Source organism: Macaca nemestrina, chromosome 7 (genome assembly GCF_043159975.1).
Source record: "Macaca nemestrina isolate mMacNem1 chromosome 7, mMacNem.hap1, whole genome shotgun sequence".
In the NCBI taxonomy this organism is placed as follows: domain Eukaryota; kingdom Metazoa; phylum Chordata; class Mammalia; order Primates; family Cercopithecidae; genus Macaca; species Macaca nemestrina.
In genome coordinates, this window is record NC_092131.1 from 155626814 (window position 1) to 155653850 (window position 27037).

Consider the following 27037-nt stretch of genomic DNA (forward strand, 5'->3'; position numbering starts at 1 on the left):
TCGTGACTGAATTCTATCAAACATTTAAAGAAAAACTAGTACCAATTCTTATCAAACTATATGAAAAATTAAAGAGAAGGGAACACTTTCAAACTCATTTTACAAGGTCAGTATCACTCTGCCACCAAAGCTAGACAAAGACATTACAAGAAAAGAAAACTATAGGCCAATATCTCTCATGAAAATAGATGCAAAAATTCTCAACAAAATACTAGCAAACCTGTTCAAAAGTACATTAAAATGACCCCATAAATACATAAAATTATTATGTATCATAATTTTTTTAAAAGGCAAGAAATTTTAAAAAGAATCATTCACGATGATCAAGTGAAATTTACCCCTGGAAGCAAGTTTGGTTTGACATATACAAATCAAATGTGATTTATCATATTAACAGAACGAAGAGAAAAATATTTGAAAATGTTATGTTAAAGGGTGAATATCCAAAATATTCAAGGGACTCTAACTTCTCAATAACAAGAAAACAAATAACCCTATTAAATAATGGGCAAAAGATTTGAATAGAGATATCTTAAAAGAAGATACACAAATGACCAACAGATACGAAAAAAACATTATTATTTCTAATCATCATATAAATGCAAATTAAAACAACAATGAGATATATCACCTCATATCTGTTATATTGGCTATTATCAAAAAATGAAAAATAAATGTTGGCAAGGATGTGAAGAAAAAGAAACCCTCATAGGCTTTTGTTGGTATTGTGAATTATTACAGTCATTTTGCAAAGCAGTATGAAGATTCCACAAAAAACCAAAAATAGAATTGCCATTTGATCTAGCAATCCCAGTACTGGGTATATGCCCAAAGAAACTGAAATCAATATGCTGAAGACATACCTACACTCCCATGAATATTGTGGCATTATTCACCACAGCTAATATATGGAAAAAACCTAAGTGTCTATCAGTGGATAAATTGATTTTTTAAATGTGGTATATATACACAATGGAATATTATTCAACCTTAATAAAAACAGAAAATTCTGTCATTGGCAACAACATGGATAAATCCAGAGGTCATTACGTTAAGTGCGAGAGGCCAGGCACAAAGAGAGAAATACCATATGTATCAGTCCAGTCTTACACTACTATAAGAACTGCCCAAGCCTGGGTAATTTATAAAGAAAAGAGGTTTCATTTACTCACAGTTCCACATGGCTGGGGAGACCTCAGGAAAGTTACAATCGTGGCAGAAGGGGAAGCAGGGACATCTTACATGGTGGCAACTAAGAGAGAGTGTATGTGAAGGAGGAACTGTCAAACACTTATACAACCACCAGGTCTCCTGAGAACTCACTCACTCTCACAAGAACAGCATGGGAGAAACCGTCCCCATGATCCAATTACCTCCCACCTGGTCTCTCCCTTGATGTGGGGATTATGGGAATTACAATTTGAGATGAGATTTGAGTGTCCCCACTGTGTTTGGACACAGAGCCAAACGATATCAATCATAAAAAGTCAAACTGACACAAAGTAGAGAGTACATTTATGGCTACTAGAAGCTGGAGGAAACAGGGAGGTGGAGGTGAAAGGGAAAATGTTGCTCAATGGGTATAAAGTACAGTTAGGAGAAGTAGTTTCAAGTGTTCTTCTGTATAGTAAGGCAACAATAGTTAAGATAATGTATATTTCCAAAAAGCTAAACAAATGATTTTTGATCATTCCAAAATGTATACATGTATTGAAGTATTACATTATATCCTATAAATACACACAATTGTCCTTCTTTAATTAAAATAAAACTCTAAAACATTTAAAACATGAAACAGAATTTCCTCTTTAACTTCAATTGTCGGCATTTTTATTTGATATGCATACATGTGTTTTCCTTTGAATTTATCCTGCTCAAGTTTTGATGAATTTCCTGGATGTTTGAATTGATGACTTTTCTTCACTTAGGAATATTTTGTCCAATTTTTTTCAAATTATCTTTTATACTTCTTTTTGTCTTTGTTTGTTTGTTTTTGGGAAGGAGTCTCACTCTCTCACCCAGGCTGGAGTGCATGAGCATGATCTCGGCTCACTGCAACCTCTGCTGCCTGGGTTCAAGTGATTCTCCTGCCTCAGCCTCCCGAGTAGCTGGGATTACAGGTGCCCACTACCACACCCGGCTAATTTTTGTATTCTTAGTAGAGATGGGGTTTCACCATGTTGACCAGGCTGGCCTCAAACTCCTGACCTCAAGTAATCCACCCACCTTGGCCTCCTAAAGTTTTGCGATTACAGGCATAAGCCAATTGCCTGGTCTAAACATATTTAGCTGTTTTTATACTACATACAAATAGAATCACATGTAGAAAATACTTGAAAGTGGATTATTTAAACGTCCAGATGTTCAGAGTGGATTATTTAAATGTTTAAGAGAAATATAGGAACCACTGTTTTTCAAATATATCATCCCAGGGATAGGGAAGGATTTCTGATTGAAGGTAGTGTTTACAAAAATTAATAGCTATTTCCTGTCTAGATGTTGTATCCAGTCAATTCAAGAAAGTAATTACAGATGGATCGCATATGTTCATTGTTGAGCTAGGACAGGCACTTTGGGAAATGAGAAGCACAGAACATGGCTCCTTCTTGAGAAAAATTACAGATGAGTTTTGGAAATAAAGTATTCAAAAAAGTTACATATTAATATGAATTAATAACACAAAAGTTTAAGAGGCAATATGACAAACAATCAAATAAGTGGAACTAACAGAAAAGTTGCATACTTGGAAAAGAAACTGAAATGACCCAAGTGGGAAAATGGAGAAAGGAGTGAAGATTTTCTATCATAGAAATGATAGAAAGTCATTTTCTGTTCACTAGTTCTGGTGCTATTTAAAAATACATATCAAATAATTTATTAATCTTCTGCCCAATCATTTCAGTCCAAGAGACCTCCTAATCCATTAGCCATGGCCAAAGATCCTTGTGGCAGTATCATTCTTGTAATCACAGAATCCAAAGAATCTATTCCAATTTCACTGTTTGTCACTAGCATCTTAGCACAGATAATAACCATTACATTTCTTCCCAAAGATGTTCTTGCTCCTTTAATTAAATATTTTTCAAAAAATTGGTGCAGAGAATATCATTCGTGTCTTCCTCAAAGACAAAATGAGGGAGTAGGGATTAGGTCATGATCACAATCATAATGTCATTCTTAGCATTCCTGTTCTTAGACAGTACTTATCTTTTTTTGACAAATAATTCTAGTTAGCAACCTGATTTCAGTATTCCATTCCCCTTTATAGAGAGAAATCCTATTTTATTTTTTGCTGACGATAAACCACAAGGTAAAAAAAAAAAAAAAACAAAAAAAAAACAAAAAAAAAACCCTACTACATATTAGCAGCTTTATTCTTGTTCAAAGTGGTCAGTAAAATATAAGCAGTAGTCATTGAGAACATTTACTAAGAAAGCTCTTCAAAGATTATTTATTTATATGCCAGTCTTCCAGTTTTTGTTAATGCAGAGCTAAAAGGCTAGTCAAAAATTTGAGGAGCATTGGCCGGGCGTGGTGGCTCAAGCCTGTAATCCCAGCACTTTGGGAGGCCGAGGTGGGGAGATCATGACATCAGGAGATCGAGACCATCCTGGCTAACACAGTGAAACCCCGTCTCTACTAAAAACACAAAAAATTAGCCAGGCATGGTGGCAGGCACCTGTAATCCCAGCTACTCTGGAGGCTGAGGCAGGAGAATGGTATGAACCCGGGAGGGGGAGCTTGCATTGAGTCGAGATCGCGCCATTGTACTCCAGCCTGGGAGAGAGACCAAGACTCCATCTCAAAAGAAACAAAAAAAAAAATTAAGAATTCCCCCCTATTTGTGGCTAGCTTTAATTATCTTCCTTTGGATTCTTGAGTAACTGGCACTTTTATTCATCAGTTTTCAGATCTGCTCCCCTTATTGCAGTTTTCCTCCTCAGGGTATAATTCTCTCTGTTGTTGAATTATCTTCTTTTGTTATGGTTACGTTGTTTCCTGAACTCCTATTTTCTCTGTGGTCCTCAACTGCAATGGCATTTTCAGTCTTTTGGTGGAGGGAGGTCCCCATACTGCTTTTCTTCCCTTCTTTCAGTCTGAGAGATCCAGCATCCAACTTAGACCAAAGGCCCAAAGGTCCAAAGGTCCAATATAGCTACTCACATGGCTGGTCCCTTGTTTGGGAGGGCTGAAAACGTAAACTCCTGTGTAACCTGACCCTCTCCATTCGGTTTCAGGCCCTCTCCACAAGTTCTCTCCAGGTGAGTAGTCAGATTTCTTATATGGAGACTCAAGGGTCCAAGAAGGAATGTTTTAAGAGATCCAGGCAGAAGTTGCAAGACTTATTATGATCTACCCTCAGGACTTCATAAAATTACTTCTGCAGTATCCAGTGGTTAATAAGTCCATAAACTAGGCCAGATTCAAGGGGAGCATGATTAGATTCCACACCTAAATTGGAGGAATAGCAAAGTATTTGCAACCATCTTTAATCGACCACAGATGTTTTGTTTTGTTTTCACAAATCCTAAAAAGGGTAAACATGATGTATATACGATACATGGATTTGAAAATGAACTACAGAAGAACTCCAGCTAAAGGTGAAAGAAGTCCAGCTGTAAAAAGGGGAACAAGGCAATACTTTAAACTCCCCAAAGACACTATTGTTGAGGTAGGATGGACCTGGGAGAGACAGGGTTTTATATCCCTAATAGAGACCTCAGAGCTCATGTTCTTCAGGAATCATAAAAATAAGCAAGTCACGCAATGACTCATGCCTGTAATCCCAGCACTTTGGGAGACTGAGGCAGGTGGATCACCTGATGTCAGGAGTTTGAGACCAGCCTGGTCAACATGTTCACCATGTCTCTATTAAAAATACAAAATGTTAGCTGGGTGTGGTGGTGGGCACCTGTAATCCCAGCTACTTGGGAGGCTGAGGCATGAGAATCACTTGAACCCAGGAGGCGGAGGTTGCAGTGAGCTAAAATTGTGCCATTGCAGTCCAGCCTGGGCAACAAAGTGAGACTCTGTCTCAATAAACAACAAACAAACAAACAAGTCAGTCATATCCAAACCAAGAATAATGAGATCCATCAGAGGTTCCCCACATCTCTGAGGAAGAGCTCTTTTGTTTAATCACATTATGGTCAACAGAAACCCAGGGACTGCACACAGCATGGACCCTACTGGTACTGAGACACCCAAACTCTATTGACTAAACACAGGTCCTGACTGTTTTCTTACCAAATTTCACATTGCAGCACAGAACTTACTTTCAAATTTTTGAAATTTTGAAGTTTCCCTGCTCAGGGGACTCTGATTAAGTAGATATCTCACATTATGTCACTCACACCTTGGTAGAATTACAGGGTTTAATTTGTAGAGGAGAAGTAGAATAAAAATTTTAAGAAAGAAAAATAGAATAGATTAAGTCCCTTTTATTTGTTAGTTCTTCACTGCCTTTCTTCATTTCTGCTAAATGTGCTGTCCATACAAGAAAAATAAAACATTGGCCCACCTTCCAAGGAACTTTTCTTCCTATGTGGTTCTGACAATGACCCACATGCCTTCTCTTGAGCCCCACAGCGCAGGGCTGCAAATCTTTGTGAGACTGTAATTGATAGAACAATCCGAGGCCATACAGTATTAGCCCTTGTGATTCACAATAATGCCCTTTGCTTCACTGACATAATTTTGCTTGATTAAATACATGAAATATGATTCATTTAATCATCTTAACATAAGGGACTCCAGCTCACATTCCTTCATTAGATTTTTAAAATATTCTCTGTAACAACAGATTTTACCCTGCCTGAAGAATCAATCACTAATTACTCTTTTTTCCTCATGGTAAATAAATACCCTAAAAATATTTTAAAAATCAATGCTTAAAATATTTTTAAAAACGAATTATATTGATCTTTTCCTATAATGTTTTCATTACAAATATTTTCATTTGCATTCTATTATTTCTTCAAGGTATTTTTTAATAAATCTAGTTGTAATGGTTTCTCACATGATACATGTCACTGGTTTATATTAACATTCTGTCATTAGCTAAATAAATAGCTTCTCTTTGGTATAGTTTGTTTTTCTGTAGTTAAAATCACATCCATAAATGCACCCTTTTCAGGAAAAGTTCAGAATTAGGTATTTTTAAAATAGTCAATATAAGAAAAGCAAATGGAAATATATAAGACATTTATCAATAGTCTATAACTTTATCCAAAAAAATTCACTGTCAAGAGAATATATTGGGCCCTAGACTTGGTTATGAGTCCTTCAAGTGACCTAGACGAAAATTCTGGAAGCTGTCTGCCTATTCAGCACTGAGACAAATGTTTCTAGGTTGTCATTAAGAAGTCCTTGAACCCCTAGAACCCCTTACACTCTGCCAACAGAGAGGTTAGTATATTAACACACACAGAAGCAAGAGTTAAAAATTATATTTTAGACTTTGAAATAGCTCTTAAAACTTATTTTTAATGGTAAAGTAAGAGGTCCAATTATTCTTGGACATTTTCACTCCATTCATAATCCATGATGTGCTTTTCCTTTTCTGTCTGTTCATCTGAAATAAGCATAGCCCTTATTTATGTGCACACAGTGTTTTATTGAAGTGTAAGGAAGCTATCCAGGGAGACAATTTACAGGTATACAACTTAGTTACAGACTTCAGCATGGTATGAATCAGACAAATATGTCTTCTCAGTTTCAACTTATTTACTTAAATACTGGGTGGACAATTCATTCAAATACCCAACACACGATATAGGGGGCTTATTCTTGAGAACACTGTCTATATGCCTTGTGACATGGCAGAAAATAAGATGGATGCACTTCCTCATAGAGCTTTCACATAGCACCTTTTAAAAGAAAGAAAACATTCCCCAGAAGCACTACATACTCTAAATTTGACTTATCCTCAGATTCTGCAACCATAAACTGCTGGCCTTTAATATGGATAATATCCCACTAACTACTGTTTCTTACCTCTTTAAAAAAAATTAAGTCTCTCCTTAACTTCAATTACTTTATTTCCTCATATTGGGCCAGACTGTAGTTTTCATCATGTACCTTCTACTTATCCATTCTCTTTGGTTCATACCTTCTGCTTACAAGCTGTCTTTAAAGTCAAGCAGGGGAGTTCAGACTAGGTACCAGTGTCATCCAGGTAGGTATAAGCTGAAATGGAGTTTCCCTTTCTTACTCTTCCAGTTCAAACTAGGTGGTCCTTCTATACTTTCCTGTAGTAACACAGAAAGGTATGGTGTGTCTAAAGCCTCTCAAGAAATCAGTTGGGGTACACAGGCAATAACCTAGGTCTCCTAATTCTAGCCTAACTCTTTATCAGATTTCATCTTCAAATTGGACACAATTTTTTAAATCAACAGTTACAGGTTTACATTTCAAACAAAACTATAAGCTCCCTCAAGCAAAAATGTTTTCATATATGACAAAAGGAACATAATGGCAGCACACATATGAGAGGGGAGTTTCTTCCAAACACCGTTTTAACATCATGAGTTTTGTGATTGGCAGACTGAATCAGTGAAAGCTGATAAGCCCCAAACTGGAAATGCAACAAGGACACCCATTTGTGATCGGTTCATGTGTCGATTATATGCATATGAACGTGAGCAAATAACAACCCTATGACCCACCTTCCCTTCCCCTCCTCCCAAAGAAAAAAAAGTAAGGAAAAAGTTCCAATTCCTGAGAAATAGGAACTTCTAACTTATTAGTTCTGTATGACAGGGGAAAGTAAGTCACAAGGAAAAAATATGGATGGTTCCACCAAAAATGTGTCTTATTAACTAAACTGGGTGACTCCTCACCCCCATAAATATTGTAAATATTACTTACTCATCATATTCAGTAATATATTTTCAAGAAAAATATTAATTAATTATAGCTTATAATGACAGACACAGCAGTGGCCACCAGTCTGCTAGGTATTGTTGAGTTGACTTGTGTCTAGGGTTCTACTTGACAGCTGTCAGATGCTCAGGGACTCTGGGTGCTAGAAGGTAGTTTTTACCTAAAACTTTCAGTATTTTCAAAAGTAATAAAAATGTATAGAATATGTGACCTTGGCCCACGGTGTATTTTTCAAAAGTTCATCAATTTGTCCCCAAGGATTTAATTTGTTTTCCCATAAGACAATGATGGCTGTATCTTATTAAAAAATCAAGTAGAAATTACTCATATTAGTAGTATATTAAACTTGTTAATATTGAGTGCTAATGGGATAGGAACTATTAGAGTTGGTGCAGAAGTATTTGCGGTTTTTACCATTACTTTCAATTACTTTTGCACCAACCTAATAAAATACTTCTCTTTTAAAACATTGGATAAATTGTTAACATATATCACTGAAAAAAAAATTTAGTGTGGATATCTATATATATAAAGTTTTCTTAGTTACAAGTGAAGGTAATCACAATAATAGAATCAGTACCAGCTACACAATTTATGGGGTCTGGCAAAATAAAAATTTTGGGTTCCTTATTCAAAAATTATTAAGTTTCAATGCAGTGGCAGCTGACTCTTAAACCAAGCACAGGGCACTGTGTGACTCTACAGTTAGCATGCCATGACTGTAATTTAGAGTTTAGTGCCTTGCTATATACATGCAATTACTAGTTAAAATCTTTCATCTGATAGAAAAGTAGACACAGCTACTGACATTTGCACATGAAGAAATTATAGCACAGAAGAGCATAATATGTTTAGCTAAAGCTTCCCAGAAAGTCAGCACAAGTACTCAGACAATAACCTAGGTCTCCAAACACCAGTGTAACTTTCTGTTTACTTTATCAGATTTCATCTCCAAATCGAACTCCAATTTCAACAAATGGCAAAGACATTTTATGACCAATATACTCTGTTTCCCCTCAAAACATCACCTCTGGAGTCAATTCCAAGAATTTAATTGTATGAGACAAACAACAACTGTTGCTTTTGTGAATTACTTTTTGCCCCATTCAGAGTCCAAAATATTGCAGGATTGGGGAAATGAGAAAACTCATAAAGCAGCAGCTCTTTGCTATCCAGTGCAGCTGAGAGATGTAATTAATAAATATAGAGAGGCTCACAGTCGAGCAGCACCTAAAGTAATAACTACTTTTATGAATATGAGACACAGGTCTCAGAGGATCTTGAGAAGGTTTCTGCTCTATTGATAACATTGTCAGACAACAAATTTCATGCTACTGAACATGTCCTATTTCAGGACATGCTGGAAAGGGATACTGTAGGAAACATAAATGTCAGAGGAAATAGGAATGCCTGTGAAGCTCCATATACATTTCTTTGAGCAATAAAGGTGATCTGGCTTGGGATGTCATTCTTGGAGTGACAAGAAAGTAGAAAAGCACTCATACCTGGGGAAGAACTTGAACATGTGCTAAGTACAGACAACATTATAAGAAAGTCCAAGCTATTGAAAAGTTATCAATTTCCTGGAAACTACCCAGGATGCTATTATTCCTCATTCTTTCTTTCATGTATCAGCAAATATTTATGTTGTAGATCAGCTACTTAGCCACACAGACTTTTATGATAAAAGTCATCTGATTCATTGTACACGGGTATAAACTGAATGCAATTATCATGTTACTTCATGTGCTATCTCCGCAAATTTTGTCTTTCATTAATCTTACCAGCAAGTTAAAACTGCTAGTCAAGAGTTTTTTCTTTACAGATACTCATTAGAAAGGGAAGATTCCTTGACCTGTAAGTCACATTCTTTTCGATACTCAACATTCATTTCATCCTTGACCCGTTTGCCCCAAGAATACTAGCCGGTGGTGCTTGCGGCTGTGGTGTTTATGCTGAGATAATTTTGCCACGAATAATCTCGCTTTCATTATTATTTTCGCATCACTCTAGTATATCGACTTTGGAAACAAGACATCATTCTATTTAAGCCTTTTGGTTTTAGTAGTGGTCTTTCCATTTATAAAATAGAGTAATTCTCGATAGCTGAAAATGTCAAATCCTAGAAAACGTAGCATTTCTATGCATGATGTTAACATCATTCTCAAAGAGTTCTTGGCCAAAGATTCATCCTACATAGATGATTCTGATGATTCAGATGATTTTATGATGTCTGTGTTAAGAAGTAAAGAAATAACTTCAGGAACAGTTTTTACATTTTATTTTCACATTGAAAATCAGTCAGATTTGCTTCAGCCTCAGTGAGCGTGTTTATCTAAAACGGAATGAGCTCTGGTAGCAAGCTGCACTTTTTTTTTTCTAAACAGGAAAAGGGTTAAACTAGCCAACAGAAAGCTCCCACATTCTCCACACCTTGTATCTACTGCCCCTAACCAAGCTGGTTGCCCAACCCCCAGCTACACCCTCTATCCTCTTGACTGAAAGACAGGAAGGGCATTTGCTGAAGCACAAGCATGTCTAACCAAGCCTTTCCAGTTGGAAATATCTCTTTGTCATTCAGAGAACCTATTAGTTTGATGTTGTTCCTTCAGTGCTCAGTGTGTGGAACACCAGCTAGGTGCTTTATGTACCTTATTTCTGGATGTTTACAAACAGCACACACGGAAATGTCATTCATTCTTCAAAAGCTAGGTGGGGATAGAGATAGGCTTTGAACATAAAGATGTGAAACAACAGATATGTTTCGCAGCTTGGGGGAGAAACCTGAATTGTCAGTGTCGTTTCTTGGATGGGTGAAATTACAGGTGAGACTCTTTTTATGCATACAGATTTAGAGATTAAAATAGAATTTCTAAATTGTTAATTTTTTCTTATTGAGTTAAATTAGGTAAAATTTGTGACTTCCTCTATAAAACATCTCCTGACAGGTAACATACTCAGTAAAGATGTCAATTACTGAAGAAGTATTATTCTATTGTTCTAATTTCATTTTATGTCTGTCTTCTACTAGGCTGTATATCTTTTGCTGTAAAAGCATATACTAATTCTTGTTTTGTGCCTGAAACCGAGCATATTACATGGCTAATCAAATCCATAACAATAACAATAGCAATTTTAATAATGTGCTGACTTCTTTATTAAAAAAAAAACTTTTAGATTCAGGAGTATGTGTGCAGGTTATCAACTAGTGTCACGGGGATTTGTTATACAGATTATTTTGTCACCCAGTTATTAAGCCTAGTACCCAATAGGTACTTTCCCTAGTCCTCTCCCTCTTTCTACTCTCCAACCTCTGGTAGGCCCCAGGATCTGTTGTTTCCATCTTTCTGTCCATGTGTTTTCATAATTTAGCTGCCACTTATAAGTGAGAACATGTGCTATTTGGTTTTCTATTCCTGCCTTAGTTTGCTAAGGATAATGACCTCAAGTTCCATCCATGTTCCTGAAAAGGGCATGATCTTATACTTTTTTAAGGCTGTATAGTATTCCATTATGTATATGTACATTTTTTTTTATCCAGTCTACTATTTATGGTCATTTAGGTTGCTTCTGTGTCATTGCTATCATGGATAGTGCTGCAATGAACATACCCATGCATGTGTCTTTATGACAGAACAATTTATATTCCTTGGGGTATATTCCCAGTAATGGGATTGTCAGGTTGAATGGTAGATCTGTCTTTAGGTCTTTGAGAAATTTCCACACTGCCTTCCATAATGGTTGAACTAGTTTACACTTTCACCAACAGTGTATATATATGCATTCCCTTTTCTCAACAATTCTGCCAGCATCTGTTATTTTTGACTTTTTAATAGTAGCCATTCTGATCAGTGTCAGATGGTATCTCATTGTGGTTTTGACTTTGATTTCTCTAATGATCAGTGATAGTGAATTTTTTTCATATGCTTGTTGGCTGTATGTATGTCTTCTTTTGAAAAGTGTCTGTTCATGTCCTTTGCCCACTTTTTAATCGGTTTTTTCTTGTAAAATTGTTTAAGTTCCTTATAGATGCTGGATATTAAACCTTTGACAGATATATAGTTTGCAAATATTTTATCCCATTATTTAGTTTTCTGTTTACTCTGCTGATAGTTTCTTTTGCTGTGCAGAAGCTATTAAGGTTAATTAGATCCCATTTGTAAACTTTCACTTTTGTTGCGATTGCTTTCAATGTCTTCACCATGAAATCTTTGCTAGTTCCTATGTCAAGGATGGCATTACCTAGGTTGTCTTCTAGGGTTTTTATAATTTTGGGTTTTACATTTAAGTCTTTAGTCCAACTTGAGCTGATTTTTGTATATGGTGTAAGAAAGGGGTCCAGCTTCAATCTTCTGCATATGGTTAGCCAGCTATCCCAGCATCATTTATTGAATAGGGAGTCCTTTGTCCATTGCATGTTTTTGTCAGCTTTATTGAAGATCAGATAATTGTAGGTGTGTGGCCTTATTCTGGGCTCTCTACTCTGTTCCATTGGTCTATGTGTCTGTTATTGTACCAGTACCATGCTGCTTTGGTTACTTTAGCCCTGTAGTATAGTCCGAAGTTGGCTAATGTGATTGCTCCAGCTTTGCTCTTTTTGCTTAGGATTGCTTTGGCTTTTTTGGTTCCATATTGTTTTAAAATAGTTTTCTTTAGTTCTGTGAAGAATGTCATTGATAGTTTGATAGAAATAGCACTGAATCCGTAAATTGCTTTAGGCAGTATGACCATATTAATGATATTGATTCTTCCCATCCATGAGTATGGGATGTTTTTTCGTTTTCTTGTGTCATCTCTGATTCTTTTCAGCAGCGTTTTCTAATTCTTGTTGTGGAGATATTTCACCTCCCTGGTTAGCTGTATACCTAGGCATTTTATTCTTTTGTGACAATTGTGAGTTTGCATTTCTGATTTGACTCCCAGCTTAGCTGTTGTTGGTGTATAGGAATACTAGTGATTTTTGTACCTTGATTTTATGTCCTGAAACTTTGCTGATATTGTTTATCAGCTGAAGTATTTTGGGGACTGAGATTATGGGGTTTTCTAGATATATAATCAAGTCATCTTCAGAAAGGGATAGTTTGATTTCCTCTTCTCCTTCTTGGATGCCCTCTATTTCTCTCTCTCGCCTGATTGCTCTGGCCAGGGCTTCCAATACTATGTTGAATAGGAGTAGTGAGAGAAGGTATTCTTGTCTAGTGCTGATTTTCAAGCAAAATGCTTCCAGTTTTTGCCCATTCAGTATGGTGTTGGCTGTGGGTTTGTCAGAGATGGCTCTTATTATTTAGAATATGTTCCTTCAATATCCAGTTTACTGAGAGTTTTTAACATAAAGGAACGGTAAATTTTATCAAAAATGTGTTGAATTCTCACATCATATTAAACATTGTATTCCCTCTTGGCGTTTATAATGCTAATTCATCTTCATAATAACCCAGTGGTTTGAATACTTATTATTATTTTCATTTTACTAATGGGAAAACTGAGACTTACAATTACATGCACACTAAATTTAGGCTCTGCTTTCTGGGTTGATAAACCTTCAGAAGCACCTTCCCTTTAAAAGCCTATGTTAGCTTCTCTCCAATTCCAGCAGCAGCAGTACTGAGACATAAATAGAAAGAAAGACTCAGGGTCTCATGAGTGTTCCCAGATACAATCCTTAGGGTTAAATATACATCAGCAGGTCAAGTAATGTATTTGTGACTTGAGCACCAGCCTCTCTTGAGCTTTAGGATATCAAAAAAACGCTGACCACGATGGTGGCTTGCAGCAGGGAGCTCTTTATACCTCTTAAAAAGCAGTATACTCGGACCACAAATTCTTAACATCCAGATTTTTTTTGCTACTTTATAATGTCTCTTCTTCTTGCTATGTGGCAGAACAGAGAAGGTATGAAAGATGTGTTTCCATCATTGTGTCTTGTTGTCTTTAGATTGCTACCATGTGTAGAATCATATCTGGGCCTGTTTGTTTTATGTTATCATAAGGTCTTTTGGTTTTAAACGTTTCTCTGAATTACCACTTTAGCAGAGAAGGACCAATCAACCAGTGGATGAATAGCTCCATTTTGTTGTACTCTTTTCTATACAGTATTATTTTCTAGTCTTGTTTTAACACTTCAACCTGAAGAGAAGGAAAAAATATGCCTTTACTACTTCTTTCTTTCTCTATCCTTTACTACCTCCCCAAAGGAAGGACAGGCTGAAGTGATTGGTCAGAACTCAGTATTGAGTGTCATTTAAAAGACATCCAATCATCAGTGGGTTTTTGCTTCCAGCTTTTGGCTCTGGGTGCAGCATTCACTCTTCTGTGTCAGTGATGCAGGTGCAGGCATACCCTGAGCAGAGCCACCAGCCTCCTCACACTTGCAATTCCATCTCAGATTGTGGGATGGTGTGTAATGCATACTTCCCAGTCTTGTCCATGTGACCTGTAGGGGAAGTAGATTCAGAGTTGTCTCCACAAACTGCAAAAATGGAAAGGAGTAGGGCCGTCTACTTTGGCTTACAGACTCACTGTCTCTAAAGGAAAAAAAACACGTATATATAGAGAAAAGTCCTACACCTATACTTGTTTGTATAAAAGATGTTTGAGCCAGGCTCAGTGGCTTATGCCTGTAATGCCAGCACTTTGGGGAGCCAAGACAGGGGAATCGTTTGAGTCTCTACGAAAAAAATAAAAATAGAAGGTGTGTGGCTGGTAAAAAATAAGGTTGGTCCTTTATTTCCCACTTGCTTATTTTTCATTTTCTTTTGTTATTGGTGGTGCTGGTGGTGTGTGTGTGACTATCAACCCCAGAAAGCTGTAATGATGTTTAATAGGATTTCAATGTCAAAATTCCACCTTTGCATGCATAACAACTCATATTTCTTTTCTCTACCTTGTAATACTACAGAGATAGAGTGAAGAGGAGAGGCATTCAGAAAACAGGCAGGGATTTGATGAGACAGAAGGTAATTCTCAACTCAGCCTTTGAACCAAGATGTTTCCTTCAGCTCAGCCACCCAGGTTTCTTCCTTCCCTTGGCAGATGTGACAGATATTGTTAGTTGCCCACAAAAGTCTTTGCTCTCCAAATCTTAGCTGACCCCTGTCCAGTCAACTAGAGATGCCACCTCTTCCAGCCCCGCTGTGGCCAGGTGATGGAGCCCTATGGCATATGGGCCACTTCTGGATCTTGCTCTTATGTGGAGCAAGTCTGCTTTCTCCTTGTCACTTTCCTCTGCCACTGCCTGGCATGCAGGTATGATGGCAGAGGGAGGTGACTGGGAACCAGAGATCAAGGTGTATTTTGAGAATAACAGAGCTTCCCTGGCAGCCTTGAACTTCTTATGGTTAAATATTATATGAAAAAAGTAAGTTTTTATAATCTTTAAGTCATTGTGTCTTTTGTGTGTGTGTGTTGTTTTGTTTTGTTTTTTCTTTTCTTTTTGTCGTTGCATTAGTTTGGAGTCTACCCCATCTAGTACAAGTAAAGGGGTTCTTCAGGAACCTGGCCTACTCTTTCCTTGCATTTCCTTTATCCCAGTCCCACATTACACAGATTCTAGTTCACATCATAGTTTTCAAGATGCTTTTGACCATGATACAATTTGAGGGCTAAATCCCATTTTATATCTAGGCATAAAGAGGTATGTATCCCTTCCTCTTTACTGATGTTCTTCTAAGCTGGTGATGTCTTCCCATCATTATAAAAACAGAGATACTCATATTCAATTTTAGTCTCTTTATTTTTAATCCTTACCAAAAGTAAAGAAAATCATCTGGATATTTACGAGTTCACCTTTGCAAATAAAAGTACAGAGTGATGGATGGTACTTAACTCTCATCCATTAATAATTTGAACATTTTTTTTTGTTTGTCATGGCTGCCTTCATCAATTTCTCTATGGTAAATACATGTGCTCTTCTGGAACATTTTTCACTACAATGTGTAGCAAACACCTTTCCAAAGAGAATCCCAAAGGGAAAAAATCTACAATATAAATTTCCAGGCAGTGCAGAAACTGTGGAAGGTAGGGTATGGAATTCAGAAACTCGAGTATTTTAAATGTGACAGATCTGTGCTTAAATATCACTTATTATCTATGAATATAGATCAGGTTTACCTCTCTAGACCTCAGCTTCTTATCTGTGAAAGAGAAAAGCAATAGTACCTTATGCAGATTAAATGACCTAATTCAGGTAATGTGTGCTTCGTAGAGCAGATGACCCCAGGTTGACACATTGTAGCCACCTTCTTACTGTTAGTGCCTCTCTCTGTAGTTAATGTCTTGATTCCTTTTTAAATTTGTCTTCACAAATAATTGACAGTCCATGTATTTGGAATAAGTGTCTGAAGCCAAAATGTTTGCCTGATTTAGGGAGAGTGAATGTTTTGTCAAGCCATTGGGGCCAACTCCAAATTCACAAAAACAACACAAAGTGCTTACTGAATTGTAGAGTGCTAATTATGTACCCTATTTATAATAATCTTACAAAGTCTCATTACCTACAGCAGTCACAAAGCATTCATCTCATTTCTGTTTAGACTGGGAGAATTACAGGAAGGCCTTGTCACTCTTTCTGGAGTTTTCTGTATTTGATGACATTTTCCTAGCTTGCTGCAAAAGAGCAGCTGCAATTAATTACTTTTTTGAATCAACTAGAGGACCGCTTGTAAGTTTTCTGCTGCCCTCTGTCAATTCTGGCACAATGAATTCTTTTTTAGAGTTTCCATACAACTTGCATTTTAAGCATTTCAAAGATAACAGGATCTGAACATAAAATGGTAGGATGGGTGACCATTTTCTATTAAACATTTTTCCTAGAAAATGCAGCACTATAATAATAATCAACTTGGGATCTTAGTGTTTGCAATTAACAGATCTTTTTCACTTTTAAGAGAAGTCTGAAACTTTATAGAAATTTCATTGTTAAGATGGCATCGTGTTATGCGTCTAAGAAGATAATAAAAATCTCAACCACTTTGTGCTTGCCTGTGCTGACCTCATCATTTTCCAAAGTTTCAATCATCTGAAAGTGAAATACAATTAGCAAGGAAAATCCCAACCTGAAAGTTCTTGTCAGTTCCATTTAGTCAATAGTTGCAAATACTGCTTCCCTCTTTAGAGGCTGTGTTAAGTGAAATGTCTTGGATTTATTATCTTCAAGTGTTCAAGTCATAAAGACTGTGTCTGTCTATGACCTGAACACTTGAAAAGAAAATTTAACAGATGTTGCCAGAGTCTATTGTCATAATAGACACTGGAGCAAAGTGGAGGTAATTCTGCCAAAATTTACATAACCCTAATCAGGCAATCATTCCCTAGTTGATAATTTATAAACCATTTCAGTTAATATTTTTGAATATAGGCTTTATGTAGGAAATCTAGTATTCTACAAATTCACTTTCAATAGTGATGTTATATATATTTTATTGCATATATATATGTATAGTTTTCAGGGAAGAGGTGATTTTTGGTTACATGAATAAGTTCTCTAGTGTTGATTTCTGATATTTTGGTGTACCCATCACCCGAGCAGTGTTAAGTGTACCCAATATGTAGTTTTTTATTTCTCATGCCACTCCCACTCTTCCCCCCAAGTCCCCAAAGTCCATTATGTCATTCTTATGCCTTTGCATCCTCATAGCTTAACTCCCACTTATAAGTGAGAGAAAACATACAATATTTGATTTTCCATTCCTGAGTTACTTCACTTAGAATAATGGCCTCCAGCTCCATCCAACTTGCTGCAAAGGCCATTATTTTGTTCCATTTTTTGACCAAGTAGTATTCCATGGTGTATATATACCACATTTTCTTTTATCTACTGGTTGGTTGATGGGCATTTGGGTTGATTCTATATTTTTTCAATTAGGAATTGTGCTGCTGTAAGCATGTGTGTGCACGTGTCTTTTCCATATAACTTCTTTTTCTTTGGGTAGACACCCTGTAGTGGGATTGCTGGATCAAATGGCAGTTCTCCTTTTAGTTCTTTAAGGAATCACCATACATTCCCACCAGCAGTGTAAAAGAGTTTCCTTTTTACCACATCCATGTCAACATCTATTATTTTTTTTATTTTTAAGTTACAGTCATCCTTGCAAGAGCAAGGTGGTATCTCATTGTGGTTTTAATTTGCATTTATCTGATAATTAGTGATGTTGAGCATTTTTTCACATTTGTTGACCATTTGTATATCTTCTCTTGATAATTGTCTATTCATGTTCTTTGCCCACTTCTCGATGGGATTATTTGGATTTTTTCATAGTAACTTGTTTGAATTCCTTGTAGATTCTGGATATTAGTCCTTTGTCAGATACGTAGTTTGTGAACATTTTCTCCCATTTCCTAGGACGTCTGTTTACTCTGCTGATTATTATTATTATTATTTGCTGTGAAGAAGTTGTTTAGTTTGGTTGTATCCCATCTATTTATTTTTGTTTTTGTTACTTTTACTTTTGGGTTTTGTCATGAATTCTTTGCCTAAGTCAATGTCTAGAAAGAGTTTTTCTGATGTTATCTTCTAGAATATTTATGGTTTCAGGTCCTAGATTTGATCCATCTTGAGTTGATTTGTCTATAAGGTGAGAGATGAGCATCCAGTTTCGTTCTTCTACATGTAGCTTACCGTTATCCCAGCACCATTTATTGAATAGGGTGTCTTTTCCTCTCTTTATATTTTTGTATGCTTTATCGAAGATCAGTTGGCTGTATTTGGCTTTATTTCTGGGGTCTCTGTTCTGTTCCATTGGTCTATAGTCCTATTTTTATACCAGTACCATATTGTTTTGGTAACTATAGTCTTGTAGAATAATTTGAAGTTGGGTAACGTGATGCCTCCAGATTTTTTTTAATTTTTTTATTTTTATTTTTATTTTTATTTTGAGAGGGAGTCTCGCTCTGTTGCCTAGGCTGGAGTGCAGTGGGCCATCTCGGCTCACTGAAACCTCCGTCTCCTGGGTTCACACCATTCTCTTGCCTCAGTCTCTTGAGTAGCTGGAACTGCAGGTGTGTGCCACCACGCCCGGCTAATTTTTCATATTTTTAGTAGAGACGGGGTTTTACCGTATAAGCCAGGATGGTCTCGATCTCCAGACCTCCTGATCTGCCCACCTTGGCCTCCTAAAGTGTTGGGATTACAGGTGTGAGCCACTGTGCCTGGCCCAGATTTGTTATTTCTGCTTAGTATTGCTTTGTCTGTGTGGACCCTTTGTTGGTTCCAAATGGATTTTAGGATTGTTTTATCTAGTTCTGTGAAGAATGATGATGGCATTTTGATATGAATTGCAATGAATCTATAGCTTGCTTTTGTCAGTATGGTCATTTTCACAATATTTATTCTACCCATCAATGAGCGTGGGATATGTTTGTGTCATCTAAGATTTCTTTCAGCAGTCTTTTGTAGTTGTACTTGTAGAGATCTTTGACCTCCTTGACTAAGTATGTTTCTAAGTATTTCTTTTTATTTTTTGCAGCTGTTGTGAAAGAGATTGGGTTATTGTCAGCTTGGTCATTGTTGGTGTATAGCAGTGCTACTCATTTTATACATTGATTTGGTATCCTGAAACTTTACTAAATTCATTTATCAGGTCTAGAAGCTTTTTGAATGAGTCTTTAGGGTTTTCTAGGTATGCAATTATATAACTGTCAAATAGAAACACATTGACTTTTCCAGTTTGGATGCCCTTTATTTCTTTCTCTTGTCTGATTGCTCTGGCTAGGACTTCCAGTAATATGTTTAATAGAAATAGTGAAAGTGGGTATCCTTGTCTTCTTTCAGTTCTCAGGCGGAATGCTTTCAAATTTTCACATTCAGTATGATGTTCATTGTGGATTTGTCATAAATGGCTTTTATTACTTTGAAATATGTCCTTTCTGTGACAATTTTATTGAGAGTTTTTATTTTTTAAATGCTGGATTTTGTCAAATGCTTTTTCTGTGTCAATTAAGATGATCATATGATTCTTGTTTTTAATTCTGTTTATGGGATAGATTCCACTTATTGACCTGTGTATGTTAAACCATCCTTGCATCCCCGATATTAAACCTACTGGATCATGATATATTGTCTTTTTGATACACTGCTGGTTACAGTTAGCTAGTATTTTGTTGAGGATTTTTGCATCTGTGTTCATCAGGGATATTGATCTGTAGTTTCCTTTTTTTTTTTTTCTTTTATTATGTCCTTTCCTCATTTGGGTATTAGGGTGATACTGACTTCATAGAATGATTTAAGAATAATTTCTTCTTTATATTTTGAAGTAGTTCCAGTAGGATTGGTACCAATTTTTTTTTTTTTTAATGTCTGATGTAATTCAGCTGTGAATCTATCTGGTCCAGGAACTTTTTGTTGGCTTTTATTTTTTTAATTACTGATTCAATCTTGCTGCTTGTTACTGGTCTGTTCACAGTTTGTATTTCTTCCTAATTTAATCTAGGAGGGTTGCATATTTCCACGGATTTATTCATCTCCTGTAGATTTTCTATTTTGTGCACATAAAGGTGTTCATAGTAGCCTTGAATGATCTTTTGTATTTCTGTAATATTGGTTATAATATCTCCCATTTCATTTCTAATTGAGCTTATTTGAAACTTCTCTTGTCTTGCTTAATCTCACTGGTGATTTATCAGTATTGTTTATCTTTTCTTTTCTTTCTTTTTTTTTTTTTTTTTTTTTTTTGAGACAGAGTCTTGCTTTGTCACCCAGGCTGGAGTGCAGGAGTGCAGTGGCATGATCTCGGCTCACTGCAACCTCCACCTCCCGGGTTCAAGCGATTCTTCTGCCTCAGCCTCCTAAGTAGCTGGAACTACCGGTGCGCACCACTATGCCCAGCTAATTTTTGTATTTTTAGTAGTCAGAGTTTCACCATATTGGCCAGGCTGGTCTCAAACTCCTGACCTTGTGATCTGCCTGCCTTGGCCTCCCAAAGTGCTGGGATTACAGGCATAAGCCACCATGCCCAGTCTTGCTTATCTTTTCAAAGAACCAGATTTTTGTTTCATTTATCTTTTGTATTTCTCTGTTTCAATTTCATTAAGTTCTGCTCTGATCTTTGTCATTACTTTTCTTCTGCTGGTTTAGTTTAGTTTGTTATTGTTTCTCTAGTCCCTTGAGGTGTTACATGAGATTGTTTATTTGTGCTCTTTCAGACTTTTTGATGTAGGCATTTAACGCTATGAACTTTCTTCTTAGCACCACTTTTGCTGTCTCCAAGAGGTTTTGATAAGCTGTGTCACTATTATCATCAAATTCAAATAATTTTTAAAATTTCCATCTTGGCTTCATTGTTAATGCAAAGATTATTCAAGAGCAGATTATTTAATTTCCATGTATTTGCATAGTTTTGAGGGTTACTTTTGGAGTTAATTTCCAGTTTTACTCCACTGTGGTCTGAAAAGATACTTAATTTAAATCTCTTACATTTATTGAGATTTGTTTTGTGGCCCATGATATGGTCTCTCTTGGAGAATGTTCCATATGCTGCTGAGAAGAATGTATATTCTGCAGTTGTTAGAATGTTCTGTAAACATCTGTGAAGTCCATTTGGTCTAGGGTATATTTAAGTCCATTATTACTTTGTTGATTTTTTGTCTTGATCTGTCTAGTGCTGTGAGTGGAATATTGAAATCCCCTGCTATTATTGTGTTGCTATTTCATTTTTTATGTCTAGTAATAATTGTTTTATAAATTTAGGAACTCCAATGTTAGGTGCATATATATTTAGGATTGTAATATCTTCCTGTTGGACTAACCCTTTTGTCATTACATAATGTCCTTTTTTTGTCGTTAATGTTTTTGCTTTAAAGCCTGTTTTGTTGATACTGTTGTTTTTTATCATTACTGTTTTTGCTTTAAGGTCTGTTTTGGTTTCCATTTGTTTACATGACTCTTTATGTGTTAGGTGGGTCTCTTGAAGATAACACATACTTGGTTGGTGGATTTTTATCCATTCTGCTTTTCTGTATCTTTTAAATGGAGCATTTAGGCCATTTACATTCAATGTAATTATTGAGATGTGAGCTTTGAGCTTCTTGTATTTGGATATCTAGATCTCTAGCAAGGCTAGGAAAGTTTTCCTCAATTATTCCCTCAAATAGGTTTTCCAAACTTTTAGATTTCTCTTCTTCCTCAGGAACACCAATTATTCTTAGGTTTTTAACATAATTCCATATTTCTTGAAGACTTTGTTCATTTAAAAAATTTTTTTCTTTGTCTTTGCCTGACTGGGTTACTTTGAAAGCCTTGTCTTCTAGCTCTGAAGTTCTTTCTTCTACTTTTTCTAGCCTATTGTTGAAACTTTTCACTGTATTTTCCATTTCCCTAAGTGTGTCTTTCATTTCCTAAAGTTGTGATTGTTTTTTCTTCATGATATCTCTGAAAAGTTTTTCTTTTTGTATTGTTTTTTGAAATTCTGCATCTTGCATTGGTTTTTTGAATTTCTTTAAGTTGGTTTTCACCTTTCTCTGGTTTCTCCTCAAGTGGCTTCTTTCCAAGAATTATTTTTCTCACAATTCGGAGATTTCTTCTTCCTGCTGTCCTGGCAGGGGAGCTGAGGTAACTCCCACTCTTAAACTTGATAAAACTTTGCATATCTAATTGAGAGCTCCCCCAGACACCCTCATTAAGGCTGGGACCTTGGCCCATCACTGAGTATCACTATACCCACCTGCCTTAGCTACAACCGGTGCCTACCCAGGGATACCTCCCCTATTGGCCCGAAGACTGAATCGTCAACTCAGTAAATAAGACACTGGGAAAAAAGTAAGTAAATAAACAAAGCATACACCATGAGAGAATGAGATAAACTTTAAGAGACTCCTGCCATTCCAACTTCATAGGAGACCGTTAACTCACCCACATACCAAGAGCATAACTACTACAACCATCACTGGGGGATACCAGTACACAGAGACTCTCTATAACTAAGGAACTTATATAGAGACTTCAGCCCTACAAGCACCAAGAATAAAGTTAGGCTAAAATAAACATTAAATATCCTTAATAGGGGCCAGGTGTGGTGGCTCACACCTGTAATCCCAGCCCTTTGGGAGGCCGAGGCAGGCAGATCACGAGGTCAGGAGTTCAAGACCAGCCTGGCCAATATGGTGAAATCCCGTCTCTACTAAAAATACAAAAATTAGCTGGATGTGGTGGTGTGCGCCTGTATTCCCAGCTACTCTGGAGGCTGAGGCAGAAGAACGAGGCGGAGGTTGCAATGAGCCGAGATCACATCACTGCACTCCAGCCTGGGCAATAGAGTGATTAATACTCCATCTCAAAAAGAAAAAAAAAAAAAAAAACACAGCCCAATCAAAAATAAATTCAAGAACAATTTGAAGAAATACACTATTCAAATGAGAAGGAACTAGAAAAGTAATTCTGGTAATATTACAAAATGGGGTTCTATAACATCTTCAAAAGATCATACTAGCTTCACAGTGATTATGTTATATATTTAAGAAGGCAACAGCTGAGGTGAAGTCACTTTCTCTAACATAGTCCCTTCCTTAGCATGCATCTTGTACCAGCTCAACATTTACAGAGAACATTTTTTAGCTTCCTAGGTAATAGAGGCTGGGCCAATCCAAATTTCTAGACAATAATATTGTGAAAATGTGAGGTCCAAAAATACTATGGCTGAATCCACATAGAAAAGGGAAGTATTATATAAAAAGGGGTTGCAGATGTAAAACCTTAGTTTCCTACAAGTGAGTCAGAAGTTGAAAATGGTCATGTATGCCTTTGTTCTTTCAATTTGTTCTTTCAATGTGTTCTTTCATTTTAATAGTAGTAGTAAAACAAAATGCCAGAAGATGACTTAATGAGTCTCAGATTGACTGAGGTGTAAATATTATGGTTTATCAGGCAGCCAAACATGAATGAGACAAAACCCATCTGTATGCTGATTTTCAATGAAAAATGATTCAAAATACGTTCCAGAAATCCTGAACCATTTCATGCACTTCATGAATATAATAAGAGATCAGAGTGTTAGGAAAGGAGTTAGTGAAAGAGATTTGTAAATACAGTTCTTTAAAGGATCAGTTGCCTTGGTGAACTCTCAAATGGCCACCTTCAATGTAGGAGAAGCAAGGTGTCACTTTCTAACTTCAAGCTTAGAAAGGGGGCCTCGAGGGCATCAAAATATAATTTGCAGGAAATTAGCTCTCAAATGTATAGTGTGTGTCAATAATTTATTTAACTCATTAATGAGTAAACCCACCTAATGACAAGCCTGATTCAAAGAAAAATACATATATATCTCTATACATATAAAATACACACACATATATTTTTTCAGTAGAGAAACAAATGCCGGAATAATAATTTAAAGTTAGGTGGAACATTATATAGTGTCCTATAGGGCAAAAGTGTCATAATCATAAATCATCTTCTCTACTGAAACATCTCATTTGCATTCCTACTGATTAAAAATAATTTGCAACTGATCAATATTTTATAAGTTAATATCTGACTTTTTAGAGCCTGGGTCCTACTTATCAGCAAATGCTAAGTCAAAAATATTATCTTTATCTAGAGTGACACATGACCTTTGGACAGGCTTGTCAGACATTCCTCTGATAAAAATTTGAAAGGGCACATGGTAATCTTTTTGCCCTGTTTATAAGTTTTGGATAACGTTCCTTGATAAGATGATCACTCAGAGTGCTTTGTGATATATTCCCTACAGTTAAAAGATAGTATCTGATTCCTGCCTGACAAAGCTGAAGTGAATTAGGGATAGGGTTTGATCCCAATCTCTGGAAATCCAGAAGGCAATCATCGGGTAGACTAACTGGCAGAACCAGTTTAGTGCTACTGCACTAAGAGGGTCCTCAACCCCCAAGTGCTGCAGATGTGATTTCCACCAGCTAGAGTTGGCCTTGTGGTGGTGGAACGAGTAAGTGCAGCATCCTCTTGGTTCTGACCATGTAATCTTCTGGATGGGCTAAGGGGCATTATGAGAAAGGCTGAGGTTGTGCTGCTGAATGCTCATGGACTGAGTTAGAGGTTACAAGAGGCCATCTGAGAGACAGATACATCTGGCTGATCATGGCAGCTACAGCAAGGGGGACCAAGCAGGCTACCATGGCAGTGCCACAAAAGCACCCACAAGATAAAGATTATCATTGGCTGGGCACACCCAGGGTCACCAACTTTAGGCATTTGCCAGGCTAATTATTATATAAATATTTAATGAATTTTTTCTTGACAAGTAAGACAAGTAAGAACCAGCCTACTGACTCACCTGCCTCAACCACCTCCTTGGAAGGAAAATAGAGAATGTGAACATGAAGAAAGTAGAGAACAGAAGTACCTTACACTCCTGCCCTTGGAGACTTTCAGCCTGAAATGGGTTCAATCGAATCTTTAACACTAAGTCAAGTTTCAAATTTTAACTTTTAGTGAGACTTTTGTGACTAAAAATGGCTAGATTTTTTGTTTGCTTGTTCATCCTTAATATAAACGGGGAAAGTAAAGTCATAGGCCTGCCCAAATTTTCATCTAGAGGAAGGGCTAGATTATATACCTCTAAATAAAATTCTAAAGCGATAATGAGAAGTAGAAATTAAAGTACATTGTGGTTACCATCTACATGTTACACATTTTAATGTAAATGTTATACCTAAGAACTGGTGAACAGTTTTTCCTTCTAAGCTTATGTGGAAGCTTTAGACTGGAACCTCAAACTCATATGGCTTCCCATTTCCCATATGGCTCTGCACCTGGGAACACCAGTGGGCCATTTGTCTTCCTCAGAGCTCTGTCTGGCTCCAGCAAGTAACCCTTAGATTCTAAAACCAAGCTTTACTCCCAATCTTCAAATCATAATTCAAAGGGTAGGGTTGGTTTTGAAAATCTCTAAGTCTTTATAGTCCTGGGATTGAAATACTAATTTCAAAAGTCAGCTGGTTTGAATGTCCAATCACTGAAGGCACAACAATTACTAGAGAGCTATGTATAAGCTTAGATGCCAGATTGCTGTGCAATTTTGAGATAAAAAAAAAAAGATCCTTTAGAAAGAGGATTATAAAAAAGATGACTGTGGATTATTCTGATGTCCTTGTCAGAACTCGTGGAAAAGAGGTGGTGGGTGCCACCAAGGTCCAGAACAACAACACTGACATTCCTGGGTCTCCACAGACTCTACCTGGGAGTGAGGAGTAAGAACTAGCCCTGTCATTGTTTGAAAAAGAATTCTGGGAATGAATCTGGAGACAGAGTCCAGTAAAAGGTGAGAATGAAGTGTGGAGGTCAGCTGATTAGTTGACAAAGGGCAAAAGGATCCTCAGTGCAGTGCAGGATAAACCATTCTGGCACACTCTGTATCTGAGGATCCAGCATTCACTACTACAGTTAATTTTCTACAGACCCGGTTAATTGAATTTAGGAAGTATATGGCCTTTTCAACGTGAATGTGAACATCTTGGTCAAGACAGCTGGGAAAATGGGCTACATTCACAATTGTATAGTGCTTACTGGAGCCAATGGTGCACTCTGTATATGAGTTCAGTAGTTCAACCATCAAGGATAGACCAAAGGATTTATTCATTAGCTCTGGACCCCAATGGATGAAAGTCATCCCCAGAGACATTAACACCCTGTATTCCAGGTTGTAAATGCCTGTGTGATGGATGGGTACCACCAGACTGCGGCATGGGAGAAGATCAGGGATAAAATTAAATACCCCTAGAGGGAAGACACTGTCATCATGAAGTGAGTGGCTGAAATCAGAGGGGAGCTGTCAGGATATTTGTCTGGACATGGGAGGTGTACCATGAAGCCACAGCTGACAGTTTAATGGGAGAGTAGACATTAGACAAACTTACATAAATTTGAAATCACCAATTGTAATAAAGGTTAGAAAGGAAAATAAATAGGTTCTATGAGAAAGAAACTACAAGAGAAGGAGACCTAATTTTGATGGAAAAAGTCAGAAAAAGACCTTGCTGAGAAACCAGCCTATACCCTGAGATCAAATTACAATAGTGACAGAGGTAATCTAAAGGCTCTTCCAGTTTACAGTCTATAAGCTATGAGAGGAAGCAGGATGTGCAAGGTTACAATCTTTTTCCAGCTGCAGGGACAAATATAGGATGCCATTAAATAGTGTCTAGGAGTACCAAATAGGCCCCCTGATACAGATCAGGCCGCTCAGTGCCT

The 27037-nt window shown here is 36.8% G+C and overlaps 1 long non-coding RNA gene across 1 annotated transcript in view; it reads right to left on the minus strand.

Annotated features, from left to right (window-relative positions):
* Positions 1-643: 643 nt before the first annotated feature.
* LOC139355443 (uncharacterized) overlaps positions 644-27037 on the minus strand; it is a 95684-nt gene continuing 69290 nt past the window's right edge. Inside the window, exon 3 of the long non-coding RNA XR_011606077.1 lies at positions 644-1252. This is a non-coding gene — a long non-coding RNA (uncharacterized lncRNA). The remainder of the gene's footprint in view (positions 1253-27037) is intronic.